We start from the raw sequence: 19,624 nt of genomic DNA on the forward strand, positions 1-19,624 counted from the left end.
AGAAACAATCTGTGAACTCAAAAATAAGTTATTTGAAAATATACAATCAGAGCTAGGAAAAGAAAAAAATGAAAAGGAATGAAGAAAGCATACAGGATTTAGGGGGCAGCATTAAAGAGCAAATATTCAAGCTACAGGTGTTAAAAGAAGGAGAAGAGAGGAAAAAAGTAGAAAGTATACTTAAAGAAATAATAGCAAAATCTTTCCAAATCTGGGGGGAGATAGAAATAGCCAGGGATAAGGAGGTCAAAGGTCTCCAATCAGATTCAATAAGACTACACCAAGACATATTATAACCAAACCGTAAAAATGAAAGACAAAGGAGGAACTCTGAAAGCAGCAAGAGAAAAGAAGCAAATCACATATAAGGGAGTCCCAATAAGGCAAGCAGCAGAATTCTCAGCAGAAATGTTACAAGCCAGGAGAGAGTGGGATGATATATTCAAAGTGCTGAAGAAAAAAAATTAAGAATAAGTAAACCAAGAATACTTTATCGACCAAATCTGTCTTTCAGAAATGAAGGAAAGGTAAAGATTATCCCAGACAAGCAAAAGCTGAGGGAGTTCATTACCACCAGAACTATCTACGGGAAATGCTACAGGGAATTATTCAAAATAAAAAAAGATGCTAATTAGTAACATAAAAACATAGAAAGTATGAAACTCACTTGTAAAAATATGTACACACTCAAATTCAGAATATGCTAATACTGTAATGATGGTGTGTAAATCACTTATATCGTTAGTATGACAGGTTAAAAGACTGTTAAAAATAGTAATAGCTACAATAATTTGTTAAGGAATATACAATATAAAAAGACATACATTGTGACAACAAAAACATAAAGTGTGGGTGACAAGAGTAAAAGTGTAGAGTTATTTTGTGCAATCAAAGTTAAGTGTTATCAGCTTAAAATAGCTTGTTATAACTACAAGATGTTTTATGTTAGCCTTATAAGGCTAACCACAAAATAAAAACCTATAGTAAGCACATAAAATGTAAAAAGTAAGGAATCAAAACACACTAGTAGAGAAAAATCCTCTAATAACAGAGGAGGAAGACAGGAAGAAAGAAACAACAAGAGAGGAAAAAAGAAACAAATGATCTACCAAACAACGAGAAAACAATGAACAAAATGGCAATAGTAAGTCCTTACCTATTAATAATTATCTTGACTATAAATGGATTAAATTCTCCAATTAAAGACAAGGATTAGATGAATGGATAAAGAAAAAAAAACACAACTATTTGTTACCTACAAGAGAATCACTTCACATTTAAAGACACTTATAGATTGATAGTGAAAGGATGGGAAAAGATATTCCACGGGAACAGAAAACAAAAAGAGCAGGGGTACCTATACCTGTATCAAATCAAATAGATGTAAGCCAGAATATGTAAAACAAGACAAAGAAGGTCATTATATAATGACAAAGGGATCGATTTATCAAGAGGATACAACAGTTATAAATATATATGCATCCAACATCAGAGCACCTAAATGCATAAAACACTATTAATAGATCTGAAGAGAGAGATACTGCAATACAATAATAGTAGGGGAATTCAATACCCCACTTTCAGCAATGGACAGATAATCCAGATAGGAAATCAATGAGGAAACATTGGACTTAAACTATGTATTAGACTAAATGTACCTAATAGACTTGTATAGAACATTCCATCCAACAGCAGCAGAATACACATTCTTCTCAAGCACACCCAGGTTAGTCTCCAGGATAGATCATATGTTAGACAGAGATCAGTCTTAATAGATTTGAGAAGACTGAAATCACATCAAGCATCTCCACCAATCACAATGGTATAAAATTAGAAACCAATAATAGGAGAGATTTCAGAAAATTTACAAATATGTCAACATTATAACAACATTATCCTTAATAACATGGTCCTTAGTAACACAAAAACATAGAAAAGTATGAAACTCACTTGTAAAAGTATGTACACACTCAAATTCAGAATGTGCTAATACTATAATGATGGTGTGTAAATCACTTATATCTTTAGTATGATGGTTAAAAGACAAAACTGTTAAAAATAGTAATAGCTACAATAGATCAAAGAGGAAATTCAAGGGAAATGTTAAAATATCTTGAGACAAATTAAAATGGAAACACAAAGGGCCAGGCACAGTGGCTCAGGCCTGTAATCCTGGCACTTTGGGAGGCTGAGGTGGACAGATCACCTGAGGTCAGGAGTTCAAGACCAGCCTGACCAACATGGTGAATCCCCATCTCTACTAAAAACACAAAATTAGCTGGGCATTGTGACACATGCCTGTTATTCCAGCTACTTAGGAGGCTGAGGCAGAAGAATTGCTTGAACCTGGGAAGCAGGGGTTGCAGTGAGCCGAGATCACGCCATTGCACTCCAGCCTAGGCAACAAGAGTGAAACTCCATCTCAACACAATAAATAAATAAAATAAAATGGAAATACAAAGGAATGCAGCAAGAGCAGTTCTAAGACAAAAGTTTGTATTAATAAATGCCTACATCAAAAAGAAAGATCCAAAATAACCAACTAATGTTATACCTCAAAGAACTAGAAAGAGAAAAACAAACTAAGCCCAATATTAGTAAAAGGAAGGACATAATAAAGATTAGAGCAGGCCAGCGTAGGGCTCACGCCTATAATCCCAACACTTTGGGATGTTGAGGAAGGATTGCTTGAGCCCAGAAGTATGAGACCAGCCTGGGCAACATAAGGACACCCTGTCTCTACAAAATAAAAGTAAATCAGCCAGGCTTGGTAGTATGTACTTATGGTCCCACTACTTGGGAGGCTGAAGTTGAAGGATCAGTTGAGCCCAGGAGTTCGAGGCTGCAGTGAGCCATGATCATACCACTGCATTCCAGCCTGGGTGACAGTGAGACCCCAGCTCAAAAAAAAAAAAAGATCAACAGAAATAAATGAAATAGAGAGTAGAAAAGCAATAGAAAAATTAAAAACATAAACATAATTAAGAGTTGGTTTTTTGAAATAATAAAATAATAAATTCAGATAGATTAAGAAAAAGAGAGGAGACAAATAAATAAAATCAGAAATGAAATAAGAGACATAACTGATGCCACAGAAATACAGAGGATCATAAGAAAAATTATACAGCAACAAATTGGAAAACCTAGAGAAATGAACAAATTCCTAGAAATAGAAAATCTGAACAGACCAATAACAAGTAAGGAAATTGAATCAATAATTTAAAATCTCCCATCGAAGAAAAGCCCAGGACCATCAGGCTTCGCTGTTGAATTCTACCAAACATTTAGAGAACTAATGCTAATTCTTCTCAAATTCTTCCAAAAAATTGAGGAGGAGGGACTACTTCCAAACTCATTTTTTGAGGCCGGTATTACCCTGATAACACCCAGACAAGGACTGTACAAGAAAATAAAATCATAGGCCAACATCCCACATGAACATAGATGCAAAAATCCTCAACAAAATACTAAAAAACCAAATTCAACATTGCATTAAAGAATCATTCACCATGCAAGCTTGTCCAACTCACCTTATTTTGTTGTTGTTGTTCTTCTGTTTTGTTTCATGTTAGGTTTTTAGCAGCCTGAAGCCATGGTTTTCAGTTTCTGTCTCTAGTAATAAGTAGAAAAGAGAAATGAGAAAGGGGCTTTACCAGCCCTGCCAGAAGCAGAAGCTAAGAACCCATGACAGGGACACCTTTGGACATCCCTGTAAGGGATTTAATCCTGGGGTACAAGGATACTTCAATGGATGCAAATCAATAAAATGTAACACATCACATTAAAAAAAGGACGAAAACTATGTGATCATCTCAATAAATGCAGAAAAGGCATTCAAAAAATTCAACATTCTTTCATGATAAAAATTCTCAAGAAATTATGTATAGAAAAAATGTACCTCAATCCAATAAAAGCCATATAAGACAAACTCATAGCTAACATAATACTCAATGGTGAAAGATTGAAAGCTTTTCCTCTAAGATTAAGACAAGGGAGCTGGGCACAGTGGCATGTGCCAGTAATCCCAGCTACTCAGGATGCTGAAGCAGGAGGATTGCTTGAGCTCAGGAGTACAAGACCAGCCTGGGCAACATAGTGACATCCCGACTCTGAAAAAAAAAAAAAAAAAAAGAGCAAAACAAGGATGCCCATTCTCAACACTTCTATTCACATAGTACTGGAAGTTCCCAACCGGAGCAATCAGGCAGGAGAAAGAAATAAATGTCATCCAGATCAAAAAGGAAGAAGTTAAATTGTCTCTTTGCAGATAACATGATCTTATACATAGAAAAACCCTAAAAATCTCACCAAAAATTTGTTAAGACTAATAAATGAATAGAGTAAAGCTGCAGGATATAAAATCCACATAAAAAAATCAGTAGCATTTCTATACATCAATAATGAGCTAGCTGAAAAGGAAATCAAAACAATCGCATTTATGACAGCTACCAAAAAAAAAATACTTCAGAATAAATTTAACCAAGGAAGTAAAAAACCTGTACACTGAAAACTATAAAACATTGATGAAAGAAATTGAAGACACAGATTAATGAAAATATTGTTTTGTTCATCCATCAGAAGAATCAATATTGTTATCATGTCCATACTCCCCAAAACTACAGATTCAATGCAATCTCTATCAAAATTCCAATGACATTTTTCACAGAAATAGAAAAGATAGTCCTTAAATTCATATGGAACCACAAATGACTTTAAATAACTAAAGCAATCTTGAGCAAAAAGAACAAAGCTGAGGGCATTATACTACCTGATTTCAAAATATACTATAAAGCTATAGTAATCAATATAGTATGGTACTGGCATAAAAACAGACATATAGATCAATGGAATAGAATAAAAAGCCCAAAAATAAATCCATGCATTTATCGTCAACTGATTTTTGACCAACATGCCAAGAATATACAATGAGTAAAGAACAGTCTTTTCAATAAATGGTGCTATGAAAACTGGATATCCACATGCAGAAGAATGAAATTGGACCCATATCTCACCTCATATACAAAAAGTAACTCAAAATAGATTACAGACAGAAACACAAGACCTGAAACTATAAAACTACTAGAAGAAAATGTGGGAAAAAGCTTCTTGACATTGTATGGGCAAAGATTTTTTGGCTATGACCCCAAAAGCACAGGCAACAAAAGCAAAAATTAACAAATAGATTACACCAAACTAAAAAGCTTCTAAACAGCAAATGGAAACAATCAACAGAGTGAAGAGGCAACCGAGGAATGGGAAAATAAATTTGCAAACCATACAACTATATGAGCTAGCTGAAATATGAGCTAACTGAAAAAGAAATTAAGTAAGGGGTTAATATCCAAAATGTATAAAGAATTCATATACTCAATAGCAAAAACCAATCTGATTAAAAAATGGGCAAAAGATCTGAAGAGACTTTTCTCAAAAGAAGACATACAGATGGCAAATAGGTATATGAAAAAAATGCTCAACATCATCCTTAGGGAAATGCAAATTAAAACCACAAGGTATCACCTTACACCTACTAGAAAAGCCATTATCAAAAAGATGTAAGGTATAAGGGTTAGCAAGGATGTGGAGAAAAGGAAATCCTTGTACACTGTTGGTGGGAATGTAAATTAGTACAATCATTATGAAAAACAGTATGGAGTTTCCTCAAAATATTAAAAATGGAACTACCATATGATCCAGCAATATCACAACTGGGTATAGATCCCACGGATGTGAAATTGGTATGTTGAAGAGATATCCACACGCTTATGTTCATTACAGCATTATTCACAATAGTTAAGATACGGAATCAACCCATGTGTCCAACAACAGATGAATGGATAGAGAAAATGTGGTATATATACACAATAGAATATTATTCAGCCTTAAAAAAGAAGGAAATCCTGTCATTTGAGACAACATGGATAAATCTATAAGACATTATGTTAAATGAAATAAGCCAGGCACAGAAAGACAAATACCACATGAGATCTCTTATATGTGGAATGTAAGAAAGTTACATTCATAGAAGCAGAGTAAAATAGTGGTTGCTCTAGGCTGGGGCCGGGAGGAGGGAGACAGGGAGGTGTCGGCCAAAGGATACAAAATTTCAGCTGGATGTAAGGAATAAGCTCAAGAGAGCTATTGTACATTATAGTGACTACAGTTAATAACAATACATTGTATACTTGAAAACTGCTCAGAGCAGATTTTTAAATGTCCTCACCACACACACCAAAATGATATGTGAGGGAATGCATAGGTTAAATAGCTTGATTCAGCCATTCTAAAATGTATACATACATCAAAACATCACACTATACACCATAAATATACACAATGTTTATTTGTCAATTAAAAAAAATTTTTAACAGTTTCCCTAAACAATGCCTTTCCTTTTTTTTTTTTTTTAAGCTTGGGCCTTCCTAAAGGCAGCCAAAGAGTAGTTGGAAATAACTGAACTGACACTATGAAGTATCCTACAGATCCCTAAATAGTTCAACATCAATGCCAAAAACAAAAAAAAGCACAAATATTAGACACCAACTCCTATTCTCAGAGACACAGCCCCGCCTAAGAGAGACATGTCCAGAAATCACAGCAGTAGTGGAGCCTGTGTGTGGAGGTAGGAAGTGAGAAGAAGGAAATTTGTCTACTATTTTATAGTTCAGCCCTGTTATTCATAACACGCTTGAGTCTAGTTTTAGCCAATTCCTGTCAAACTGGCCTGGCCTGTCATTGCAAATTTAGTATCAAGCTACTGATGGAGTTTAATGACTTGGTAAGAAATATAGATCCATCTATTTCGTGGCAGCTGAGCTGCAGTTCTATTGCTTTAAGGAAACATTTGGTATTGACTTAACATGATGCTTATTAAATCTAAATCAATTGTGAATTAGTCAACTTGAAAGTATTGTCTAATTTTCTTACTGGTATTAATGCTGATATCCCATAACAAATGTTTTGGAGTGAAAACACTTAACCTACATATATCGCCCCAAGTTTCCTTTATTCAGTTTTAATTTAACTGTATTCAGTTTTAATTTGTATGACAAGTTTCACCTCACAAGGTGCTTCCTCCTGTTTAACTATTTCTAAGTGCACATGGAGGTCTATTTACGTATTAATTTCTGCTAGAATTACAGACATATCCACCTTCATTTCTCCTCCCCAAAGGACCGAAAAGGTCTTTTGAGTGGCCATAAATGTCTCATTATAAACACTTAATTTAAAACTCCGTCACAGTTAGAGTCAATCTGGCCTGCACTCTCATGCCAAAAAGCAAAACCTTTCAAGCTGTGCATTTTTACTATTAACTTTCCACTGTGACTTTAGAATCTCAATCAATTCTTTAAGAAATGCAAATGCTCTTTTTTCTTTGGCTTAGCAGTAGCCACTGGGAAATACATTTGTATAATTCCTTCCTGGCCATGCATGGGCTATAACAATAATCAAAGCTACCAGGCCAGAGAAGATATTCCAGAACATACTCAGCTTTTTCCAACTTACTGTCAGAGGCCATTGAACTTTCAGCCTTCTACTTGGCCCAGCCAGGAAGATAGTGAAAGTGCCTCTAACCAAATCCAAATGCAGGCTGTCTACAGGATTAATCTTTTATTTTTTTTTTTTTTGAGATGGAGTTTCACACTTGTTGCCCAGGCTGGAGTGCAATGGTGTAATCTCGGCTCACTGCAACCTCCACCTCCCGAGTTCAAGCGATTCTCCTGCCTCAGCCTCCCAAGTAGCTGGGAGGCTACAGGCATGCCTGGGAGGCTACAGGCGTGCACCACCATGCCCGACTAATTTTGTATTTTCAGTGGAGATGGGGTTTCACCATGTTGGCAAGCTGGTCTCGAACTCCTGACTTCGGTGATCTGCCCACCTCGGCCTCCCAAAGTGCTGGGATTACAGGCCTGAGCCACCGCATCCGGCCCAGGGTTAATCTTAATCTGTTTCTCCAATTATATTTCCACTAATGCTACTGAACCCTTGCCCTCCAATCCACCCTCCACTTTCTTGCTAGGGTGCTTTAGGGCCCTTCATGCGCTGACCCAGACAGCCCCTCCAGGCTCCTCATCTTCACTCCCCCCACATACCTATGCTCATAACCCCAGTAACACACCTGTGCTCTACTCACAGTATCACAAGCAGTTCCCAAACTCACCATGGTGTTGTTGCCTCCCCACCTTTTACGCATGTTCCTTCTGCCAGCAATATCCTTGTGCCCCTGGCCTTCTCCCACCCAGCCTTCCAAACTCAGTTCCAAAGCCCTCTCCTCTGTGAATTCTTCACTGATCACACTCTCCAGCCCTACCAAAGTCGAGCATTTTCTCCTCCGGTTCCTGTAGCACTGTGGGACCTTCTCTATCCTAACATGTATCATATCATATTTGAGTATGTATTTACATGGCTGTCTCCCACAAGGCTGTGAGCCCATTAAAAGTGGGATTGGCTTTTATCCTTGTATCCCCAGCTGCTTGTACCATGCCAGGCATCTGGCAAATAATCAAGAAATCTTTATGGAATAAACAGAAAAAGGTGATATAAATGTAAAAGGAACAAATTTCTCAGCACTCCCGTGCATGTAGAGGAGGCAGGTGAATTCCACATTTATGGCGATGGATGACCTGTGCTTAGAGTGGACCTAAATCCCTGACCAAGAAAAGAAGTTTGGAAATGATATCATTATTTGCAGATCCCCTCTCACCAGTTGTTATGTCTGTGCCTCATGGGACATGGGCAAGGATCATGGAAGAATTTACATATATATATACATATATATATATGTAAATTAGCTGTGTGGTTTCCTGGTGGCTGGATCTCAGGATAAAGGGATTGAAAGCTAAAAACACTAAAACAAATATGGAAAATAACAGAACCAAAAAAATGACCGAATGGGAAAAAAATGCCCTCGACCTTACCACAGTTCCTGATTCTCTGTGGTTATTGGATTGGCAGAGCTTGGATAAACTAAATGAGTGGAAAATCCCCATATCTTATTTCCATTTCCAGCCTCCTACCAAAAAGGCTTTTTCCTAGCTAGTAGCACTGACCTTCCCCATCAACCTTCATGTAAAGATGCTAACGAGCAATAATAATGTGAAAGAGGATGCAACAAAAGGGAGAAAGAGAATCAAAAGAAACAGAGCTTTCCATAGCTGAGCCATTTCCTCCCGTGAAAATGCCTCAATGTCTGATTTCCACTCCTAAGCCGCAGGGACCATGATGCTGGTCCAGACCAGTCGTTTCAAAGTGGGTTTTCTCAAGTCTGTAAGGTGATTCCCAGTAGCACTGGGGGTGACAAAGGCTCTCCACCCCTCACCTTCAACCAGAAAGTGCCAGCATTTTTTTCTTCTTCAAAGTTGGGCTTATATGGAAGTTTCTGTGTGAAGGCAGAGTTCTATAGCTAAAACAAACAAAAACAAAAACACCAGTCCAGAAAATGAGGCCGTTTGCTCTTATAAGATTCCATCTGGATTTTATATAGTTAAAAGGGCCTCAGACTGCAGTCCAGCAGGCTGGGAGGTAACCTGTAGCTCCCCCTCTGCATAGTATAAGAGAAGGAAACCCAAAATTAGACAAGAGACCAGGACCTGAACCCTAGGTGTGACTCACTCGCTAGATGTGAACATTTCCTCTGCAAGAGTTCCAGGCTCCATGAGGGCAGCAAGCCTGTTTTGGACCTCATGGGACCCTCAGGGCCTAGTGCAGTACGTGGGAGATGTTAGCTACTCGATAGCTAGTTGTTGAGCTATTGAGAACTAGCTCAAATGACAAAGTTTCCTATGCTTGTTTCTGAAATTCTAGATTCTCAACTTGCTATAGTAACCTTTCTAAGCTTTAGTGTCTTCACTGAGAAAACAGCCACAATAATAATACTTAACGCCAGAGAGTTGTTTTAAGGATTAAGATAATTCATGTAAAATGTGTAAGCCCAATGCCTAACATAAAATTGTTTATTATTGTTGACAAAAAGAATAAAACTCTGTAAAATATTTGAAGAGATCTATTCTGAGCCAAATATGAGTGACCAATGGCCCACGACATAACCCTAAGAAGATCCTGAGAACATGTGGCCAGGGCGGTGGGCATACAGCTTAGTTTTATACATTTTAGGGAGACATGAGACATCAATCAAATACATGTAAGAGGTACATTTATTTGGTCTGGAAAGGCAGGACAATGCAAGCTTCCAGGTCATAGGTAGATTCAAAGATTTTCTGTTACGTTGAGTTACATTATTGCCTAAAGACTTAGGAATGACTGGGTTAAGATAAGGGGTTATGGAGACCAAGGTTTTATCATGCAGGTGAAGCCTCCAGGTAGCAGGCTTTGAGGAGAATAGATTGTAAATCTTTCTTATGAGACTCTTTAATAGTCTGTTCTATCAGTAATTCTAAAAGGGAAGAGGGTATAATGAGACATGTCCGATCCACCCTTCCCATCATGGCCTGAATTAGTTTTTCAGGTTAGCTTTGAAATGCCCTTGTCAAGAAGAGGTGTCCATTCAGATAATCTAGGGACTTAGAATTTTATTTTTGGTTTACATTATTTTTACAATGAATATTACTATTAGTACCCCCTAAGCAGGATTGAAGTTCCTCCTTAAAGCACTTTCTTTTTAACCTCTTAAAAGCAAGGCAGTTGGAGGCTGGGAATACTAAGCAAATTCCTTAACTTCTCTGAGCCTATAGTTCCTTACCTTAAACAGGATGGTACTGGCACAAAAACAGACACTTAGACCAACGGAACAGAATAGAGAGCCCAAGAACAAATACACACACCTACAACCATCTGATCTTCAACAAAGCTGACAAAAACAAGCAATGAGAAAAGGAGTCCCTATTCAATAAATGATGCTGGGATAACTGGATAGCCATATGCAGAAGACTGAAACTGGACGCCTTCCTTACACTGTATACAAAAATAAACTCAAGGTGGGTTAAAGACTTAAATGTAAAACCCAAACGTATAAAAACCCTGGAAGACAACCAAGACAATACCATCCTAGACTTAGGAGTAGGCAAAGATTTCTTTTTTTTTTTTTTTTTTTTTTGAGACAGCGTCTGGCTCTGTTGCCCAGGCTGGAGGGCAGTGGCGCGATCTCGGCTCACTGCAAGCTCTGCCTCCTGGGTTCATGCCATTCTCCTGCCTCAGCCTCTCAAGTAGCTGGGACTACAGGAGCCCAGCACCACGCCTGGCTAATTTTTTGTATTTTTAGTAGAGACAGGGTTTCACTGTGTTAGCCAGGATGGTCTCGATCTCCTGACCTCATGATCCACCCACCTCGGCCTCCCAAAGTGCTGGGGTTATAGGCTTGAGCCACCACGCCCAGCCAGGAATGGGCAAAAATTTCATGACAATGACAGAAAAGCAACTGCAACAAAAGCAAAAATTGACAAATCAGATCTAATTAAACTTAAGAGCTTCTTCACAACAAAATAAACTATTAACAGAGTAAACAAACTACAGAATGGGAGAAAATTGTTGCAAACTATGCATCTGACAAAGGTTTAATATCCAGCATCTATAAGGAACTTAAACAAATTTACAGGAAAAAAACAAACAACCCCATTAAAAAGTGGACAAAGAACATGAACAGACATTTTCAAATGAAGATATACATGCAGCCAACAAGCATATGATTAAAAGCTGAACATCACTGATCATTAGAGAAATGCACATCAAAACCACAATGGAATGCCATCTCACACCAGTCAGAATGGCTATTATTAAAAAGTCAAAAAATAACAGACGCTGGTGAGGTTGTGGAGAAAAGGGAACACTTATACACTGTTGGTGGGAGTGTAAATTAGTTCAACCATTGTGGAAAGCAGTGTGGCAATTCCTCAAAGAGCTAAAAACAGAACTACAATTCAATCCAACAGTCCCATTACTGGGTATACATCCAAAGGAACATAAATCATTCTGCCATGAAGATACATGCACACAAATGTTCATTGCAGCACTAGTTACAAAAGCAAAGACATGGAATCAACCTAAATGCCCATCAATGATAGACTGGATAAAGAGAATGTGGTACATATACACACATTTTATGGAATATTGTGCAGCCATAAAAAAGAACAAGATCATGTCTTTTGTGGGAACATGAAGGGAGCTGGAGGCTATGATCCTTAGCAAATTAATGGAGGAACAGAAAACCAAATACCGCATGTTCTCACTTTTAAGGAGCTAAATGATGAGAACCCGTGAACACATAGAAGGGAATAACAGATGCTAAGGCCTGCTTGAGGCTGAAGGCTGGGAGAAGGGAGAGGAACAGAAAAAGTAACATTGGGTACTAGGCTTAGTGCCTGGGTGATAAAATAATCTGTAAAACAAACCACTGCGATATGAGTTTACCTACATAACGAACCTGCACGTGTACCCCCCAAACCTAAAATAAAAGTTAAAAACAAACAAGCAAAAAGGGTAATAATGCCTTCCTTTCAAGGTTGTTGTAGGAATAAACAAGTTAGCATGGTGCAATGGTTAATTTTATGTGTCAACCTGACTGGGGTAGGGGACACCAAGATAGTTGGAGAAACTGTTTCTTGGTGTGTCTACGAGGTGTTTCAGAAGAGATTAGCATTTGAATCAGTGGACTCAGTAAAGACGATCCCTCACCACAGTGGGTGGGCATCATCCAAACACCACGGTGGGTGGGCATCATCCAAACTGTTGAAGGCAGAGGAAGGACACATTCTTTCTCTGCTTGAGCTGGGACATCCATCTTCTGCCCTTAAGAAGCTCCTGCTTCTTAAGCCTTCAGACTCCAGGACTATACCAGCACCCTATCCTTACCCTCACCCCTCATTCTCAGGCCTTCAGACTCAAACCCAATTATACCACTGGCTTTCCTGGTTCTTCAACTTGCAGACAGCATATGGTGGGAATTCTCAGCTTCTATAATCACATGAGTCAATTCCCATAATAGATCTCCTCATCTATATCTAGACCTGTATCCATATTCATATCTTTATCTATATCTATATATCTATGTATATCCTATTGGTTCTGTTTCTCTGGGGAACTCTGAAAAATACACAGATATTCATATAGTTGGCTTTCAAGAATGATTAGCCAATTGTCAATCAATAAACTTATCTCAATGGTGACAATGCTGAAGGCTGCACTCTTGAAGTCTAGTCTGAGTCAACATAGATCATTCCATTCTCACCAGCTAAGCATGATTGGCCTCATTTTATGATGAAGAAGCTAAGGCTCAGAAAGGTTAAGAAACTTGCTTGACATCAGCAGCTACTAAGCAGAGTGTTGGGATCAACACTGAACTGCACCTCACCCCAGCACACACAACCTCTTCCCTACTTCAGTCCTGCACTCCTGGAAGCCCGGCCCCACCTACACCTTCCCAGCTCCATCTGTACTGTCCCTAGGAGGGATGTGTGTGTGAACAAGAACCTTGCCCAGCACCCTGAGGTTGGGACCCAGAGCACCTGTGCCCTTCATGAATCCCTCAGCGGTGAAGACTGACACGAATGCCACAGCAGGCAAGGGGATGAACGCCCCTTAGGTTGCCCGTGGGAGAGGTGTATGTGTCATCCACCCATAAGCAAGCATGAAGATCATACCATCTGCATTTTAAATTGGCCTCATTTCTACACACTTTTGTTTCCACTTTCACTTTTCCTCTTTCTTTCTCAACTTTTTCCAATCCATATTTTATGCATGTTTGTTAGATACTTTAAATCATATTAGGAATAAGTTACGAGTGACATAAACAAGCTGGCAAACAAAGTCTGCAGAAGGTCCACTTGAATGCCCCAGGAAAACCAAAACAGACCAGGGTAGAAGCTGCCCTCCCTTCTGACAGACCCCAATGCAGCCCTGCTAGTGCCGGGTGAGTCACCCCGGAGAGCCCCAAAGCCCACCTGCCTCACAGAGCCTGGAGAAACTGAACGAGCTGCCAGCTGTCCTGGACGTGGGGCCTCCAGGCAAACAGAAGACAAGGGAACCGAGGCTTGGCCACCTAACCTTGTAAAACGGAACAATTCGGCACCCTCCAGATGGCAGAGGGGTGGGAACACAGGAGGCTTGCCCCTAGTGCCCTGTCCCAGGGAACAGGACTCAGGTATTGTTTTCAGAATGAGGCGTAGGAAGCATCTACCTCAAATCTTGCTAACTGTTCAAGGGCCAGTGTCATCAGTGCATGGCCAAATTTGAAATTTTGTCTGAAACCAACCTAAGCTTCAGGTTTGGGTGGGCGCTGGTGATAATTTAATTGTACAAGGTGGGAGGGGGTATATTTTTAACATGTAAATTAAATCATATATCTCCCTTGCCTAAAAGTCTCCAACAGCTTGCTATGTCACTTAAACAAAACCCCAAGACCCACAGCTTGGTCTTGCCATGCCTGCCTCTGGGAGCCACCCTGTCAGCCTCATCCCTTTCTCACTGCACTCAAGTGAGCACCCTGCTTGTCTCTCATCCTGGGACATCCCCCACCACCCTGATCTTTTCAAGGATGGCTGCCAGGACTCAGCTGAGCCAGAACTTCCTCCATGGGGTCACCCTGAAGGAGTTCAGGACACACTACTCCAAAATATGCTGCTTTGGTATATTGGTTACTTTAAGCTGAAGACATTTGAAAACCATCAGATGCTGGGAGAGGCTTTCTCTGAACTCCTCTAATCTGCCTAAAGACGTATCCTCCTAAAGGAATTCCATTGTCTTCAATCCCCTCCCCAGGAGTCTTCATCAACCAGAGAAACTGGACTCTTACCACCGGGCAGGATGCTAGAAGTCCACACCATGCCCATACAAAACTGGCCCAAACTGTCATTTCTCCCACCTACTCTTCCAAGGTCTCATCTGTCTTTCCTAAAAACTGTTTAATCTGCCCTAAGTGGCCTACCTCCCCTTCCCCTTCCCCTAGGGAAACAAGCTCTCACATCTTACTGCTTTTTAGGATATTCAGTTTTTATCCTGGGATGCTCCTGTGCACGTAATAGTTAAAACTAATAAATTTGTTGATTTTTTTCTCCTGTTAATCTGCCTGTTGATCGTTTATTTCATAGGCCCAGCTACAGAACCCAGGAGAGGAGAGGGGACGTCTTTGCTTCCCCTAACACCCTTCCCCAGCCCCCGGAGTCACTGTCCTGTCATCTCCCGGGTTATTTTTTCATGGCAGTGTCAGCATCCGAACCTACTCTGTCTTCACTGGGCTCTTGCCTCCAGAATATGAGCTCTGTGAGAGCGGGTCCTTGCCCCTTCGCCTCTTCAAGCTGTCAGTGTCCAGCCCAGAGTCCACTTGCACTTCGTAGGTCCTGCTGATGCCACCCTCTCCCCTTGGGGAAGCCTCATCCAGCAGAGGAACTCACCCAGCAACATACTGCACACATGGGGCACTTGAACTGAGCAACCTGGCCCCACAGCAGGCACTTGGTCTCCATAAAGTGCTGCCTCCGCAAATATTTGTCTCAGAAAGGCAAAAAAAGCAAGAAATCCAGAAGTGTCAGGGGTTTTTTGTTGTTGTTGTTTTTTGTTTGTTTGTTTTTTGTTTTTGTTTTTGAGACAGGGTCTCACTCTCACCCAGGGTGGAGTGCAGTGGTGCAATCTCGGCTATCTGCAACCTCCACCTCCAGGGGTCAAGCAATTATCCTGCCTCAGCCTCCCGAGTAGCTGGGACTACAGGCACCCGCCACCATGCCTAGCTAATTTTTGTATTTTCAGTAGAGACAGGGTTTTGCCATGTCGGCCAGGCTGGTCTCGAACTCCTGACCTCAGGTGATCTGGCCACCTTGGCCTCCCAAAGTGCTGGAATTACAGGCATGAGCTATTACACCCGGCCTGTCTCCTCCTATTTCTACAGCTTTCCACATTTCTAGCCACACAGACTCTATCCTCCACCTGCAGGGCTCCCAGCCTTCCCTGATTCAGCTGAGGAGCCTTGGCAAGGTGCCCACAGAGGATGCTGGGTCTCTGGGAGCTTGGACTATGTTCTTCCTGCTCATCTGCACGTCGACCAGGGTGTATTGAGCACATGGCACAGCATCTGGCCTGCAGCCTGCCCTCAGTAAAATTCTTGTTGAATGAATGAATAAGAGTGAGCCTGGAGGAAGATGGGTAAGCATGATCAAATGCCTCTGATCCCTGATAGGACAGTACATCATGGCACCACTCAGGACCACTTCAGCAGTCCCCAAACTTAAACAGGCCCCCAAGTCTCCCCAGGGAGCTTCTTAAAAATGCAGATTCCTGGACCTCACCCTGCAGATTGTGGAGCTGAGACACGGCTAGGTTTGGGAATCACGGCATCCAATATTAGGAGCTGATAGATGACTGTACACTATATGCTTGGCCCAGTGCAGGCAGGAGGATGACTTGTGTCCAGGAGTTGGAGACCAGCCTGGGCAATATAGTGAGACCTCATAAGAGGAAGGAGAGAAAGAAGAGAAAGAAGAGAAAGAAGAAAAAGAAGAAAAACAAAGAAAGAAAGAAAGAGAAAGAAAGAAAGAAAGAGAAAGAGAGAAAGAGAGAGAGAAAAGAAGAAGAAGGAGGAGGAGAAAGAGAGAGAGAGAGAAAATTATGTACTTATTCTCCCCCTTAGTTGGTCAATGGCTCTGAATTTCTGGATCGTGATGAGGCTGTGCCACTTTCTGTGCTGTACGGAGCCTGTGCCCTCTTGGGCACTTGGTAAATTGTGAATGTATATTAATAGTCATAAAGTTTTTCCCTTTATCCTTCCAAGCTTCTTCTAAGGGGGAATCCAGTTCTTCCCTCTCACTGTGAATGGTGGGCTTACAGGTCTTGAAAAGAGCATAAAGGAATTAGCCTGGTGATGACAGGAAAGTGAGTGCATCCTTCCTGAATGCAGCCAGCAGCTGCTGGGAGAGACTCCAGGAGACCAGCTCAGGCTCAGAGGAAAGTGAGTGTGTTCTTCAATCAAACCATATTAAGTGCTACAAGAGTCACTTTAAAAGGAGGTGACAGAAAAACACCGAGGGAAAACTGGCCCTAAGGTAATGTGGGCCTGAAATCGAGTCTTAAAAAAGAGACAGTTTGGGAAAAGGTGAGGTATGAATGGAGAGAAATCAAATACTGAGCATGACCTCCCAGCAGAGAGTTGAAAACAATACAGCAGGATTTCCAGCAGAGAAGAGTTTATTAATAACACTAATAATATAATGAAATGTACAGTTGTGAGGCGCTTCTCCTTCAGAGAGGTCAAAGCATTTTCCTGTGTGGCCAAATCCCTCTGCAATCTGATTCAGTGGTTTCTGTGGCTGGGATGGAAGGGAGGAAACTGAGGCATGGGGTGACAGGGTGAAATTAAGCCGCCTGCAACATTCACAGCAGATCAGACCCATGTGAGATCAGACCTCCTTGAGCCCAGGCTGGGTCGCGTGGTAGCCTGTGCAGAACATTGGTGCCTCCCTCCCTGAGCTCCTCCCCTTGCAGCAGGCTCTGCTAGGCTGCCAAGGGGGCAAGTGGGCTGTGTTGATGTTTCTTTGTATTCGCATTGCTCTTAGGATAAAACCCACACTCCTTAGTGTGGCATCAGGCCGATGTCTTCATGATTAAGCAACACCCTCCTCTCCAGCCTTTGTTACAGCAGCAACTAGGAAACTAATACCTGACTCAGGGGTCATCCAGGGGTAGAGAAAGAGTATCCTAGTCATTTCCTGCAGCAATAACAAAATACCTGAGATTGGGTAACTTATAAAGAACATAAACTTTTTATTTCTCACAGTTCTGGAGGCTGGAAAGCCCAGGACCTGGGCACTGGCAGATTCCATGTGTCTGGGGAGGGATGCTGTCTGCTTCCAAGTTGGTGTCTTGTTGCTGCATCCTCCAGAGGGGAGGAGCACTGTGTCCTCACATAGCAGACGGGACAGGAGGGATGAAGTTGCCCCTTCAAGCCCTTTTATAAGGCACTAATCCATTCATAAGGGCCAAGCCCCCATAGCCTACTCACCTCCTAAAGGCCTCACCTTGCAACACTATTGCATTGGGAATTAAGTTTCAACAGGAATTTTGGAGAAGACACAAACATTTAAACCATAGCAGAAGGAAATGGGCCCCCTCCCCCTCCAGCCCCTTCAGCCTCAACTACTACGGTGGCCCCACCTGCCTGTTCCTGTTTCTCAATTATGCCAACAAGTGTGCCAGGGTCTCCGTCTCCACACCGGGGCTGGGAGAGTCCAACCCTCTTTCTCCACCTGGATAGCCCCTGAGTCCTTGTATTCGTTTCCTAGTTCCTTCCTAACAACATACCTCAAATTGGGCGTATTAAAGCAACAGAAACGTATGGTCTTAGTTCTGGAGACCAGAAGTCTGAAATCAAGATGCTCACCAGAGCTATGCTCCCTCCGAAGGTGTGAGGGCCTCTCTCCTAGACTCTGGTGGGTCCCTGGCTTGTGGCGGCATAACTCCAATCATCACCTGGCACTCCCCCTGTATGCGCGGCTGTTCCTGTGCCCAAACCTTCCCTTTTTTTTTTTTTTTTTTTTTTTTTTTTGAGACGGAGTCTCACTCTGTCTCCCAGGCTGGAGTGCAGTGGTGTGATCTCGGCTCACTGCAAGCACAGCCTCCCGGGTTCCCGCCATTCTCCTGCCTCAGCCTCCCAAGTAGCTGGGACTACAGGCGCCCGCCACCACGCCTGGCTAATTTTTTTGTATTTTTTTAGTAGAGATGGGGTTTCACCGTGTTAGCCAGGATGGTCTCAATCTCCTGACCTCGTGATCCGGCCGCCTCGGCCTCCCAAAGTGCTGGAATTACAGGCGTGAGCCACCGCGCCCGGCCCAAATCTTCCCTTTTTAATAAGGACACCAGTCATATTGGGTTGGAGCCCATTCTAATGACCTCATTTTAACTTGATTACCCCTGTAAAGGACCTAATTCCAAATAATGGCACATTCTGAGGTACTGGGGCTGAGGATTCCCACATATCTTTCTTGCAGGGAACACTGTTCCACTCATAATGGTCCTAAAAGCCATAATTTGAGCATCATCCCTAGGCCAGGCTGGGCTGAGTGCCCTTCCCCTGCACCTCTCTGGTGTCCTGCCTGGTCCTCATCACACCACACTATGAAGCCCACTTGTCTGTGCTCCCCACTTGCCTGTGACTCTGAGAGAAGAAATGGAGGCTTCTCTCAGATCCTACTCAGCTGGGTACATTGTGGGCATCAAACATGTTCCAACGAATGAACGCAGATGGTGATGGATCTTGCCAACGGTGGTGCTGGCTCCATTACCCGCCATCACCACAGGAGTACAGGTGAACACATGGTCAGCAGGCTTGAGTGACCTCTGTCCGGACTCCGGCCTCAAGGACAACTAGGCGAGCTGGCAAATTTAGTCCAGTTGTCTCATGCCAGCCTGGTCCCGACAGCTGGAAACTTCAGCAAAGATGGGGCCCACAGGATGGCATTTCAGGAGCTCCAAACCATTGTCCTGAATGTCATCTTTCAAGCTGTGGTCATGAATGGCTGCCAAGATGAAGAGAATCTTTTTTTTCTAGTTGTTTTTCTCCCTGATCTTTCTCAGTACCCCGTGGACCCATTCTTCTAGATGAGAGCCCTTGAAGGGGAACAACAGCATAAACTCAAAGCTGTTGCTAAAATGTGCAGCTTGCTTCTGTCCCAACATGCAGAGCAGTTGCAGG

At 41.7% G+C, this 19,624-nt stretch overlaps 1 long non-coding RNA gene across 2 annotated transcripts in view; it reads right to left on the reverse strand.

Annotated features, from left to right (window-relative positions):
- LOC134740015 (uncharacterized) overlaps nt 1-19,624 on the reverse strand; it is a 76,963-nt gene that overhangs the window by 37,792 nt on the left and 19,547 nt on the right. For both annotated transcript variants that reach the window (XR_010127219.1, XR_010127220.1), the window contains exon 2: nt 3,531-3,612. This is a non-coding gene — a long non-coding RNA (uncharacterized LOC134740015). The remainder of the gene's footprint in view (nt 1-3,530; nt 3,613-19,624) is intronic.

The sequence above is a fragment of the Pongo pygmaeus genome, chromosome 7, assembly GCF_028885625.2.
Source record: "Pongo pygmaeus isolate AG05252 chromosome 7, NHGRI_mPonPyg2-v2.0_pri, whole genome shotgun sequence".
In the NCBI taxonomy this organism is placed as follows: domain Eukaryota; kingdom Metazoa; phylum Chordata; class Mammalia; order Primates; family Hominidae; genus Pongo; species Pongo pygmaeus.